A 13,396-nucleotide genomic window follows, 5' to 3' on the forward strand; every position below is an offset into this window, starting at 1 on the left:
GCTTCTCCACCCCCACCCCACCATCACATCTCCAAGAAAGTCAGTTGAGCACATGGCAAAGGTCTGTGTGCTCTGGATGAGGGGAGATGTGCTAAAGCTGCATATACTCCTCCAAAATTCCAGGATATTAAAACAGTTGCTTAGAGTTCCCTTTGCATAAAAACCAGATAGACCTTTGGGGAGAAACTGAAAGAAAATTTTAGGAAAGATGGTTAGATCCTTAGACATATGAATAAATACTTCTGGAAGATACAAGTGTTGGGGGAAAAATATATAAAAGGATGTGGAGCTTGGATATGATGAATGGGGCAGATGCTTACACTAAGGAGAGAAGTGTCAAGCCACCTGGATTCTGCCTTGAGTCACTGGGTTTTAGGATTGTCACTGAGGGACACTTTTTGAGGATGGTGATAACTCTGGTGGTCTCCAGGCCCTGGAGCTTGACTCAAGTCCCTGGGCAGAAAAGATTGCACAATGAAGAGTCAGTCTTCTATAAGAGCTGTAATAACTGAAGGAGAGAGACTAAGGTGGGACAGGAGCAGCAGAGCTAAGAGCAAAGAAGCTGCAAATGGCAGAAGAGGAAGAGGGTGGCAGATGACCCTATGGAAAAGAGAAGCAGCTGGGATTGGAAGCAAAAGCCCCGAGGGGGGGCCACAAAACAGCAGAATGAAGTGTTTCACCCACGGAAACAGAAGCAGGAGAGTGTTATCAGCAACAGAGAAGAGGCACCCATAAAACCAATGGGAAAGGCAGGCATAGGGGTCAACCACACTGTGACTGCTCTTTGTGGCTATCAGTCATGTGCACGTGAATTCAACTATGCACACGTGTGGTACCATCCATACCCATGTGCATACTGACTGTGTGCATGTGGATACCAACCCCATTCACATGTATACCAACTATATGCATGTGAAGCAACAACCACGTGCACATGGAATACTGACCATGTTCGTGTGGATACCAACCACATGCACATGAATACCCACCATTTGAATGTAGATGCCAAACTTATGCATGTGGCTATCAACCATACGCCATTGATACTGACTACATGTAAGTGAATATCAACCATGTGTACATGATTACAAACTACGTGGAAGCAAGCATATTTTCTAAGGAATCCTCTTACCAACACTAAGAGGTACATTATTAATCCTGTTTCACAGATAGGGACACTGGATCTCTGGAAGGATAAGTAACTTGCCCAAGGTCACACAGTTAGTATAACCAGGGTAAAAACCTAGGCCTGTCTCACAGCCCACATTTTGTCTCCATTGCATTATGCCCATATCCATGGCTGATTCTCACCCCCAAACTTCACCCCCCACCCCCTAAGACTGGCAAAGACCTGTAAAGAAAATCTAACTTTTATGGAGTTTTACCATATTAAGTGGCTGGAGTGCAGTGGCTTGATCTCAGCTCACTGCAACCTCTGCCTCCCGGGTTCAAGCGATTCTCCTGCCTCAGCCTCCCAAGTAGCTGGGATTACAGGCGCATGCCACCATGCCTGGCTAATTTTTGTATTTCTAATAGAGATGGGGTTTCATCACGTTGGTCAGGCTGGTCTCAAACTCCTGATCTCAGGTGATCCGGCTGCCTCAGCCTCTCAAAGGGCTGGGATTACAGACATGAGCCACCACGCCCAGCCTAACTGGCTGTTTTTATAAACAGTGTCCAATATCAATTTTACTTGGTTCAACATTTTCCATATAAGCCTTGTTCTAAGCACTTTACATATGTCATCTCATTTGGTCCTCACAACAGTTCTTATTTGGTAAGTATTCTTGTGGTACCCACTGACTAGATGAAGAAGCTGCAGCTGAGGGAAGTTAAGAAACTTCATGATTACACAGCCAGTAAGGGACAGAACTCAAACAGACTTATCCACGATGCTAAGCTGCCTTCCTTCATATAAAAATTAGGGGAAAAACAGGAAAAATATTTATAAAGTCATCTATGTTTTCTCGGTTTTCAGGAATATACCTTTACAAAGTTATTCATTCACCAACTATTTATCGAGGGCTTATACTCTGTTAGGCTATCCATATCTTGATCTGACTTTCACCTGTGGAAAAAATGTGCCCGTAGCACATGTGGCACTCCATCCACAGAGTGTTTCTCCAGTTGGAAATCTTAAAGTCAACTGAGAAGAGTCCTGCCCTCTTTTCTTCCTTCTTTCTTCCTCCATTCTTCCTTTCTTTTGCTCTTAATTCCTTTTCTCCTTTTTTCTTATTCTTGTGATATACCATTTGCTTTTTAAAAAAACTGTAATAATAATTTGTGATGGTTTACAGAGACAAACAAATCAGAGCATGTGTAGAAAACGTCACTAGTCTCTACCTGCCCAATTCCAATTGCCGCCGAAAAATCCCAAGTTAGTAGTTTAATAGATATCATTTTGCACTTTGTCCATGCCAGCACTTACCAACTTATGTAGATATTTTCAACATACATATACAGGCTGCAACATACAACTGTCACGTATATTTTGCCATACAGCTCTTTACAATTGAGATATACCATACACATTACCCTGAAACTTGCATCTTTTCCCTTAATACTATATCTAGAATATTCCTACATTCCCACATATTCATTCTTTTTTATATTTATATTATATTCATAAAATCTCATAATGCAGAGGTCAGAAGACTACACAGCCTGCTGGTCAAAACTGGCCCTCCACCTGTTTTCGTAAATAAAGTTTTACTGGCAATCAGCTACATTCATTTTTTAATGTATTTTCTATGGCTGCTTTCTTATTTCAACAACAGAATTGAGTAGCTGCTACAGATAGTATATGGCACTTAAGTCTAAAACTACTATCTTAAAAAAAACTATTACACTTCTCTGATTAATTAAAAAAGCTGAATATTCTTTCATATATCTATTATTCAACATATTTTCTTACCTGTGAATTGCCTGTTCATTTTCTTTGCTAATTTTTGTACTATGCTATTAGGAGTATAATATACTTTTAAGCAAGCTTGCTCTGAATACCACTAGAATTAGCTAGAATCCTAGCCCCAATACATATTAACTGTGTGACATATGGAATGTTACCTGATCTTCATGTGCTTCAGTTTTTTAAGCTATAAAATGGGATGGTAACATTGCCCCACCTTTTAGAATTATTGTAATGATATAACAAGGATTTTAAACATAGCTATTCTTCTTATTATTTCTATTTTCTTTCTCTCTCTTTTTAAAAAACAATCTGTCTAATCAAAACTTTTTTTTTAATTATTATTATACTTTAGGTTTTAGGGTACATGTGCACAATGTGCAGGTTTGTTACATATGTATCCATGTGCCATGTTGATTTCCTGCACCCGTTAACTCGTCATTTAGCATTAGGCATATCTCCTAATACTGTCCCTCCCCCCTCCCCCAACCCCACAACAGTCCCCGGAGTGTGATGTTCCCCTTCCTGTGTCCATGAGTTCTCATTGTTCAATTCCCACCTATGAGTGAGAACATGCGGTGTTTGGTTTTTTGTCCTTGTGATAGTTTACTGAGAATGATGTTTTCCAGTTTCATCCATGTCCCTACAAAGGACATGAACTCATCATTTTTTATGGCTGCATAGCATTCCATGGTGTATTTGTGCCACATTTTCTTAATCCAGTCTATCGTTGTTGGACATTTGGGTTGGTTCCAAGTCTTTGCTATTGTGAATAGTGCAACAATAAACATACGTGTGCATGTGTCCTTATAGCAGCATGATTTATAGTCCTTTGGGTATATACCCAGTAATGGGATGGCTGGGTCAAATGGTATTTCTAGTTCTAGATCCCTGAGGAATCGCCACACTGACTTCCACAATGGTTGAACTAGTTTACAGTCCCACCAACAGTGTAAAAGTGTTCCTATTTCTCCACATCCTGTCCAGCACCTGTTGTTTCCTGATTTTTTAATGATGGCAGTTCCACAGTGAGATACCAAAACTTTCTTTTTTCAAAACCAATCTGTCTAATCAAACAGCAAATGTATTCTGCAAACTCCCCCTTGAAAATCTCCAGGATACATTCAGTGCGTTGTATAACATCTAATATAATTCAGAATACTGAGAACTTCTGAAGCCACCAAATATGTGTTTGGCCTCTAGTGAGGTCTAGGAGTTGCATAGCTAATAGGATTAGAATATTCTGGTGGTGTGATTTTTGGATAGTGTGGGAATAAATATCTTTTCATTATATCGTTTAATATATGTTTCATTTATATGATCAAAAACCTTTTCTGTATCAGTCTAGTAAATCATAAATGAGTTTGACTGCAATAAGTGAGGGTCCTGCAGGCATTCCTAACATTGGTTTTATTGTACAGGGCAGTAGAAGATAGAACCCCAAATCCACCGAGCCTGTGATAAACCTTGATTGATAAAAGTAATTCCCACTAAATTCCCATTGCCTACAATTTAAAAAAAATACCCACATCCCCTCCCTTATCTTTTATCTATGCATTCTATTAAGCTTATGTGTACATGTCCTATCTTAGCTACTAAATTGCAAATAGCTTGAGGACAGACTAAGCATCAGGTTCACTTTTGTGACCCTCACAGCACACAACAGAATACGTTCCACAAAGCAAGAGTTCATTAAATAATAACTGAATTAATGAATATCAACCGCCTTAAGTTTTTTGGTTCTCCTAAAAACAAAGCAAAAGAAAGAAATTTTAGTTAATTTAGGGCTTTGGGTCATTGAGTTCCAATTAACTGACGTCCTACAGGAACTGGAATCTCTCTAGCAGTTCTTCTTTCATGAGAGAACATTGGAACCTAGAGAACCTGGAATTCCTGATGGGGTCTGATTTGGAATTTACAACATAAAAGTTGAATAGATTTTGTCTTGAGTTTTCAAGACTTAGATTGTTAAAATAGAGCAGAATAATAATAATAACATTTGGAACCAACACCTAGTAAGCAGGTTACATATATCAGTTAATCCACCCCAAATACTATAAGGTTGGTAATATTCTCATTCCCATTTTGTAGATAAAAACTCTACAGCACATGGTGATTAACTAACTTGTCCACGGTCACACAGCTAGGATGTGACACACTAAAATTTAGCCCCACACATATGGCTCTAGGAACAACACCTTCTTCTCTACATTGCAGTAGAGACATTGCCAAACAAAGTCACCTAGGAACAAATTGCCAGAAGAGGCCAGATCTCTTAAAGCACTACAGTTAGAATAAGAAAGCATGAGCCTGACTCCTGGACTAACAATTACCTATAAGCAAAACTTCAAGCAAAAAAGTCAAACGCCTTTCTTGGACCTTGGTTTTCCTCATCTAAAATGGGGATAATACCAGCCCAGAATCTACCTTACAGTTATCTAAATTAGAATGACATAATGTATATAACAAGCACTTTCTAAACTATAGAGCAAGCTATCATGGTCATAAGCCCAAATATACTAGAATCTTGCAGTTTATGTTAGGAGAAGAGCAATAAGAGGTGGGGAATACATTTAAAAGGAAGTGTTAGTTGTACTCACTGACCCTCAAAAAGTAGATACAAGTAGGCAAAGGGGAGATGTTCAGAATACTTATACCTCAAATTCTTTTTTTTTTTTTTTTTTTTTTTTTTGAGACAGAGTCTCCCTCTGTGACCCAGGCTGGAGTGCAATGGTATGGTCTCGGCTCACTGCAACCTCTGCCTCCCGGGTTCAAGTGATTCTCCCGCCTCAGCTTCCCAGCTAGCTGGGACTACAGGCACGAGCCACCACACCCAGCTAATTTTTGTATTTTTAGTAAACACGAGGTTTCACTATGTGGGCCAGGCTCGTCTCGAACTCCTGGCCTTGTGATCCACCTGCCTCGACCTCCCAAAGTGCTGGGATTACAGGTGTGAGCCACTGGCCTGGCCTATACCTCAAATTCTAAGCACTCCAGATTACCTAGGCCATCATGACACTGTAGCTGAATCATACAGCTAATTATTTCAATTATCCTCATTTCACTGCAGTGATATAACAGGGATTATGAGTCGTATTATAAAGAGACTAATTACAATGGCAAATTTCACCAAAAAGATTTAAAGATAATTTTAAATATGTTGCCAACCCTATGGGTTATTAAACGTCGTTAGACTAGAATTAACACAAAAGGAACTTCTAAAATTAGAGAACTCTACATCTGTATGGCACGAGGAAGGAGAGGAGAGAATTGGCCAGAGCTATGTGTGATGATGCAATTCTGTGGTTAATTTCTACTTTCCTAGTCCCAGCCCTTCCCTTAGGCCCGTCCCTCTATTAAAGTTCCCTTTCTTCTACCCATTAAAAAATGTTGAACCTAAATGCCACCTTCTCCATGAAGCATCTCCTGGTCACTGCAGCCAGAGGGGATCTCTCTTCTCTGAGAATCACTCTATTTTTATTGTGTTTCTCACAATGACTTAGAAAAGACTAAGCTCTTATAACAAAAGAAAAAGAAGATCCAGAAATATTGTGACATGAACAAGATGAAAGTTTATGGCTTTCCTGAAATGAGGAATCCAGATTGGGAAAACCACTCTGCTCAATCCAGTCATATGGAGACCCAGATTCCCTCCATGTTGTGGCTCTGCCATCTTCTGGGGCATTGTCTTCCACCTGGTTGAAGCTGGGCCACAAATATATCCATAAAAAACTTTAGGTAAGAGGGAATAGCATAAATCCATGGAAATCATTTTCTTTTAAGCAAGAGAAGCAGTGCTTGAACATAACATTTCTGCTCGCATTTCACTCATGGCTGCACCCAACTACATGGAAGGGTAGGAAATGCAATTTCTCACCAGAGGAAAGAGAAAACAGTTCTTTTGAACAACTGGTTGTTCTCCACTCCAAATTCTTATGGTACTTCTAAAGGGCCTTTTGACAGAGTTCCTTGCATAGGTGTTTTATTTTCTCAACTCATTGTGAACTCCAGAAGTGCAGGGGTCACTGAAACTCACAGGATTGGACTTCTGTACCATGGCAGCTCAGTGCTCCACACTGAGTTCAATTTGTTGAAATGAATGGATGAATGTTCAGTTTTTCACAGAAAGACCATGGGTCCTTTGTCTGCTCTTTCTCTTTGTAATACCTACCTCAATTATAATTACTTATACATTTATCTTTTTAATATCTTTCTTGTATGTACATTGTATCCCTTTATGACACTACAATGAAGACAGAACCAGGTCTGATGTGTATTCTCACATAGGAAGTACACACACAAAAAATTATTAAATAATGAAGGTGTATATTTGTCAAAAGTTAGTGCTGGCTCATTAAGAAATGCCTGAAATGAGAGTAGGTATTGAGGACTGTAATGGAGACAGGAAGGCTGGCTACAAAATGCATTCCCTTCATTCCCGTTGGTGTTGGGTATCATCTTGAGGGTGCGTTCTGTCCAATAAAATGTGAACACATGGGCAGAAATGAGACCCACCACTTCTAGCTTTTGACCATGTTTAACCTTCAAGGTCATTTTTCATACATTCTTTCTTTGCCTGTTGACAAGATACAAGAGAGGAGATTAAGGCCTTAGGGGATGGTGGAGCAATGGGCAGAAATGACAAAGGTCCCTGAATGATCATGTGGAGCACCACCATAGGGCCTGCATGAAAGTAAGAAATAATTTCCTTTGTATTGAGTCATTGATGTTTTGGGTATTTTTGCTGAAGCAGTTCGCCTACCCTAACTAATACAGGAAGAGAACCCCAGATGATGCTGTCTGATATTTCTTACATTTTTTCAGCAAGATGTTCTACTTTTCTCATTTTCAGAAGTGAAAAATAGTCCTGAAAATACTTTACTAGGAATGGCCCATTGCTATAGTTGGGACAAGCCTTACTCTTAGGTCATATTGATAGACAAGGGATAACAAAAAGATGCTCTGACCAGGATCATGGCACCCACCAAAATGCCTGAAATTCTCACAACTAAAAATTCACTATTTGTAAGTTTTAGGATTTGTTTTTCAAAACAGTTTTACTGAGGACAAAGGACATACAATAAACTACACACATTTTAAATGAAGAATTTAATATGTTTGTACATATTAAAGCATCACCACAATTAAAATAATAAAAAAGCATCACCCCCAACCATAAGTTTTCTCATGCCCATTTTCAATCCATTCCCCCCTTTCCTTCCCATGCCCTCTTCATGACACCCTCATCCCAGGTAATCTTTCATCTGCTCTCTGTCACTATGCATTAGGTTATATTCCCTGGATTTACTGGATTTACTGTTGTCCCCTCAAGTATCCTCGGGGATTTTTTTTTCCAGGACACTCCTGTGGATATCAAAATCTATGGATGCTCAAGTCCCTTATGTAAAATTGTGCAGTATTTGCATAACTTTCCCACATTCTCTTTTATACTTTAAATCATCTCTAGCTTATTGATAATACCTGATACATTATAAATGCTATATAAATAGTTGTTATACTGCATTGTATTATTTTTATGTTGCACTTTAAAATTTTTTCAAATATTTTTTATCTGTAGTTGATTGAATCCACAAATGCAGAATCCCCAGATACAGAGATTCTTCTGTATATATAAATGGAATCATACAATACGCACTGTTTTTTGGTCTGGCTTCTATCATACCCCATAATTATTTTGATACTTTTTCACATTGTAAAGTGTGTCGATAGTCCATTCCTTTTATTACTGGGTAGTATTGTACTGCATGGATATATGACAATTTGTTTATTCATTCACCCATTGATGGACATTTGTGTTGTTTCCAATTTAGCGCTATAACAAATAAAGCTGCTACAAACATTGGTGTTAGCAGACTTAATATGGGTATGTGCTTTCATTTCCCTTGGATAAATACCAAGGGATAGAAGGACTGGGTCACGTAGTAGACACATGTGTAGCTTTTAAAGAAAGTGCCAAACTGTGTACCAAAGTCGTTACACCTACTTGGCATTTCTGCCAGCAATGTATGGGAGTTCCATTTCCTATTTTTACCAACACTTGGAATAGTCAATATTCTTGATTTTAACCATTTTAGTAAGTATGAGTGATAACTTATTTGCCAGAAGCAAAAGTCCCAGAATCCACTTTTAAAATGCAACTTTGACATTGTCAAAAGAAGCTGAGCTATAATGGTAGAACAACTGGTTACAAGTCTTCACAATATCATATATGTAGGTACAACTTTGCCAAGGCAGGAGGATATTCCAGGGAATGCCACATGCAAAGACTTGGAAGTCTGAAAGAGCATGGGGCAAAATGACAGGCAGTTCAATAATGGCAGAGTAGAGTATGAAGTAAGAAGTAAAGAGTGGCAATAGATAACTCTACAAAAGCAAGGAGTGGCCAGTTCATGAAGGGCGTGGCATGCCATGTAGATGAGTTAAGATTATGACCTTGAAAATGGGGAGCTCTGAAGTAGAGGGTGATGTATTCAGATTTGTGAATTAGAACCTTCAACTCTGTGAGGACCATGATGGAGGAGAGAGGAATCCACAGGAAGAGAGTCCATAAGAAGATCATTATTTTAGTGCAGATCAGAGGTAATGGGGACCTGATCTAGTACAGTAGCAGGAAGGAGAGAGAGAATGGAAACTGAGACACACAGGAAAGCCAGACTTAAGGGATAATTTCCTGGAACTTAAATGACTTGCTTTGAGCAGAAATATAGGTAGGGTATCTCCTCATAAAATAAGAAACAGGCCAGGCATGGTGGCTCACACCTGTAATCCCAGCACTTTGGGAGGCAGAGGCAGGCGGATCACAAGGTCAGGAGATGGAGACCATCCTGGCTAACACGGTGAAACCCCGTCTCTACTAAAAATACAAAAAAATTAGCCGGGCGTGGTGGCAGGTGCCTGTAGTCCCAGCTACTCAGGAGGCTGAGGCAGGAGAATGGCATGAACCTGGTAGGCGGAGCTTACAGTGAGCTGAGATAGCGCCACTGCACTCCAGCCGGGGCGACAGTGCGACACTCTGTCTAAAAAAAATAAGAAGAATAAACAAAGGTTGGAAAGCAGGTTTGTGGGAGAAGCTGCTAAGTTCATTCCATTTCTCCTGAGATTAAAGTATCACTGATTGTGAAAATGAAGGCATGTGGAAGTCAGATTTGGCCTCATTCATTCAAAATAGGTATATTAATTCTTATCTATGTGCCAGGTATAGTAGGGAGATGGAACTATGTGGTAAGGGAAATAAGAATAGAATAGAAACTAGATATCACCATTTCACTGCTAGTTTGTTAGTTTTCATTTATCTTAGACAAGTCTTTTGAACTCCTGGTTTACACATCTGTAAAACAGAGGTAATAATGGCAATCTTGAACATTTACAATACAATAAAGAACAATACTACATGAAAACGTATGATAATTCAAAATAGAAAATGCTAAGAAGCATACAATAGATATAGAGAGTTTGGGAGCTTCAGAACGGTGTCTACTTCCAGTTGGCTCTCTGGCCATACATTGCAATATATAACTATTTATGTCCTCATCATTTTCAGCCACAAGTGATGGCAGAATCTTGAAGGAATGAGCCCGTAGGGCACTTTAATGTAGTAATAGGAAAGTCATGTCACAGTATGCCAGTCATGGCTCAGGCAGCAGGAGGCCTGGAGAAATATGTCTTATTCCTCCCAAAGGCCAGTGTTAAGGGATATCAGAGAGAAAACATAAAGTTGCTCAGGACCACTATCACCATGTGACTCTGCAGGAAAGCAGAAACTGTTCATAGGTTTGCAGGCTGTTCCCCAGCTATGAGGGTGCTTGTCTCAATGGGAAGAACAATTTTCAAGGTATCAGAAGACTAGCAAATTAGTCCCAGCACTACCACATAATAGCTATGTGACCTTGGGAAAGTCACTTACCTTCTCTGGTTCTCTGTGCTCTCACCTATAAAAAGTAAGGCTTAAAATCATCTCCCCTAACCCTGCCATCTCTAACAATGTAAGTTTATCTGATACTTTTCTGGACAAATTGGACCTTGAAAGGGGAGCGCCTTCCCTGTGCTGATAAATATAGTCTGTTTGTTCAGCAAGATTAAGTAAATAATAAATATTCTAGCCAGGCACTGTTTGGACTGTGACACAGTTTAACAATGCTAATCTGCTGCATGGCAGTCAAACCCTGTATCAGCTTCACATATTTATAAAGATGTCCTTGTCATCCAGTGCTTGGGTCAATTTTCAACTCACATTTGCCTTGGTGACTTCATTTAGCTACCTCTCTGCCACTGGTTTGTTAGCTGGATCTTCAGCACCTAACAGAGGTCATTCGTGCAGAGCAAAAGAAAATCTCTACATATATTGTGGAATATAAATACTATTAAGTGACCCAAGGTTTTACTTTAGGAATCTGGATTTCCTGAGAATGATTTTTGCCCTAGTTTTGGTTAATTTGGCTAATCTCTCCAATTCAGCACCCTGGACAGGGGTACCACACTGAGTAAGCTGATAGGCATCATTGGGAGAACCCAAGCGTTTGTTTGGTGGATTGAAGAAAGCTGCCTTCGAACTTAAATAGAGCAGAATATCTTTGCAGGCAGCGTAGTGAAGAACTGTCTTAGCCAAAATGTGCATGCGCTGCAAATGAGAGGTTGCTGTTTTCCAAAGAAGTACTCATAAAGTGAGGGGAGGCAAGAAAAAACAACAACTCAGACAACTCTCACCAGTATCTATTATTGTAAAACGCCAGAAGCAATTATGATGTCATGTATTGTCTAAAATTGGGGCAGTGAGACAGCCTGAGATGCAGTTGGAGCTAATAAACCAAATAAAATCCGCCGAGTTTTACTGCATTGTATTGTTTCTTTACACAATTAAAGGCAGTGAGAAAGGCATCTGCCACATTATACGTGATTTATTCCTTCTTTATTTTCTCTTTTCTCTTCCCTTCCTTTGTTAAAAATAAAGTATGTGAGATAGGTTTGGGGATTTTTAAAAAGCTTTCCTGGATAGATCCAATGTAACTTACTGTTGCAAGCCTTGAAAATATCCCCTGATTAAAATGTGCTTACCTGTTTTGTACTCACTTCAGCAGTAAGCATCTTAAAAAAGAGCAAAGAGCTTCCCACCTTAAATGAGAAAGAGAAAATAAAAATGATGCTTGCCACTTGAGATCTTTCTAATAAATTCTACCGAAGAGGGTCCTGTGCTATGGGGCTCATTTCCAAGATATTTCTTTAATCAAGATTCTAAATGCAAATGCAATATTAACTTCCTTTGGATCTGACAGCATTAAGTTTTTTAAAAAAGTCAACAGCTCCCAGCACTTTGGGAGGCCGAGGCGGGCAGATCACGAGGTCAGGAGATCGAAACCATCCTGGCTAACACGGTGAAACCCTGTCTGTACTAAAAATACAAAAAATTAGCCGGACATGGTGGCGGGCACCTGTAGTCCCAGCTACTCAGGAGGCTGAGGCAGGAGAATGGCGTGAACCCGGGAGGTGGAGGTTGCAGTGACCTGAGATCACGCCACTGCACTCCAGCCTGGGTGACAGAGCGAGACTCCATCAAAAAAAAAAAAGTCAAGAGCTTTTTTTTTTCTTTCTCATTTTCAATGTAATAAAAACATTCCTATTTTCTATGCAGTTTTCAGATAAGATCAATTGTTTTATTTATCTCAAATACTAACAAGGACTGAGCTGCCAGGAGACTTCAGGACTCAGCGACCCCCAAGTTGGTTTTTTCCCTGGGACCTAGCCAGGTGGTATTTCACACATTTCAGGAGAAGCCACACAAGCTACTTCTTTGGAGTTAAACCAAGGAATGTATCCAAAGAGAGATGGATTTTTTGTTTTGTGTTCATATGATTTATTTTCCTTCACAAGCTGTAAAATCCTTCACATCTCACTGATGGAAAAAAAAGAATAAAATTCAATGATATCAGAATGTGCACAATCTTTTCAACTGAACCCAAACTGCTTTCATGGGTCGCATTTCTACTTACCTCAGGCTTCTGTGTTTTCTTTCTGTCTCTCACCATTCCAACTTACGGTGAATAAAATCTCCATGCAGTGAACATATTAATTATATAAATTGCATCTTCATGTAAGTTGTGTGAATTCTCAGGTCACATCTGTGGAACACCAAGGCCAAAAACACCCAACTCCACAGGGATGTTGTTTGCTGTGCCCTTTTGGTCATCGGTAGATTGATTTTCATGTTCTGGCTACACAAACAGTTAGCAAAGCTGAGCATTGTTTCTTGCTTTGCACTGAAGACCCAATTAGCCAACACAGTCAATGAACAGGTCAAGAGTTGAGGTTCAAATGGGCTCCTCAAGGCCAAGTCTGTCTGTTTGAACAGCTTTCCATCGACCTTTGTCCTCATCACAGGTGATCTCTTGTAAACGTGTCATCAAACTCCATGTGCAGAGCTAAAGAGGAAATAAATCCTGGTTTATCCAAATATCATGTGTCACTGCACAGTCA

The sequence above is a fragment of the Nomascus leucogenys genome, chromosome 20 (assembly GCF_006542625.1).
Source record: "Nomascus leucogenys isolate Asia chromosome 20, Asia_NLE_v1, whole genome shotgun sequence".
NCBI classification, from domain to species: domain Eukaryota; kingdom Metazoa; phylum Chordata; class Mammalia; order Primates; family Hylobatidae; genus Nomascus; species Nomascus leucogenys.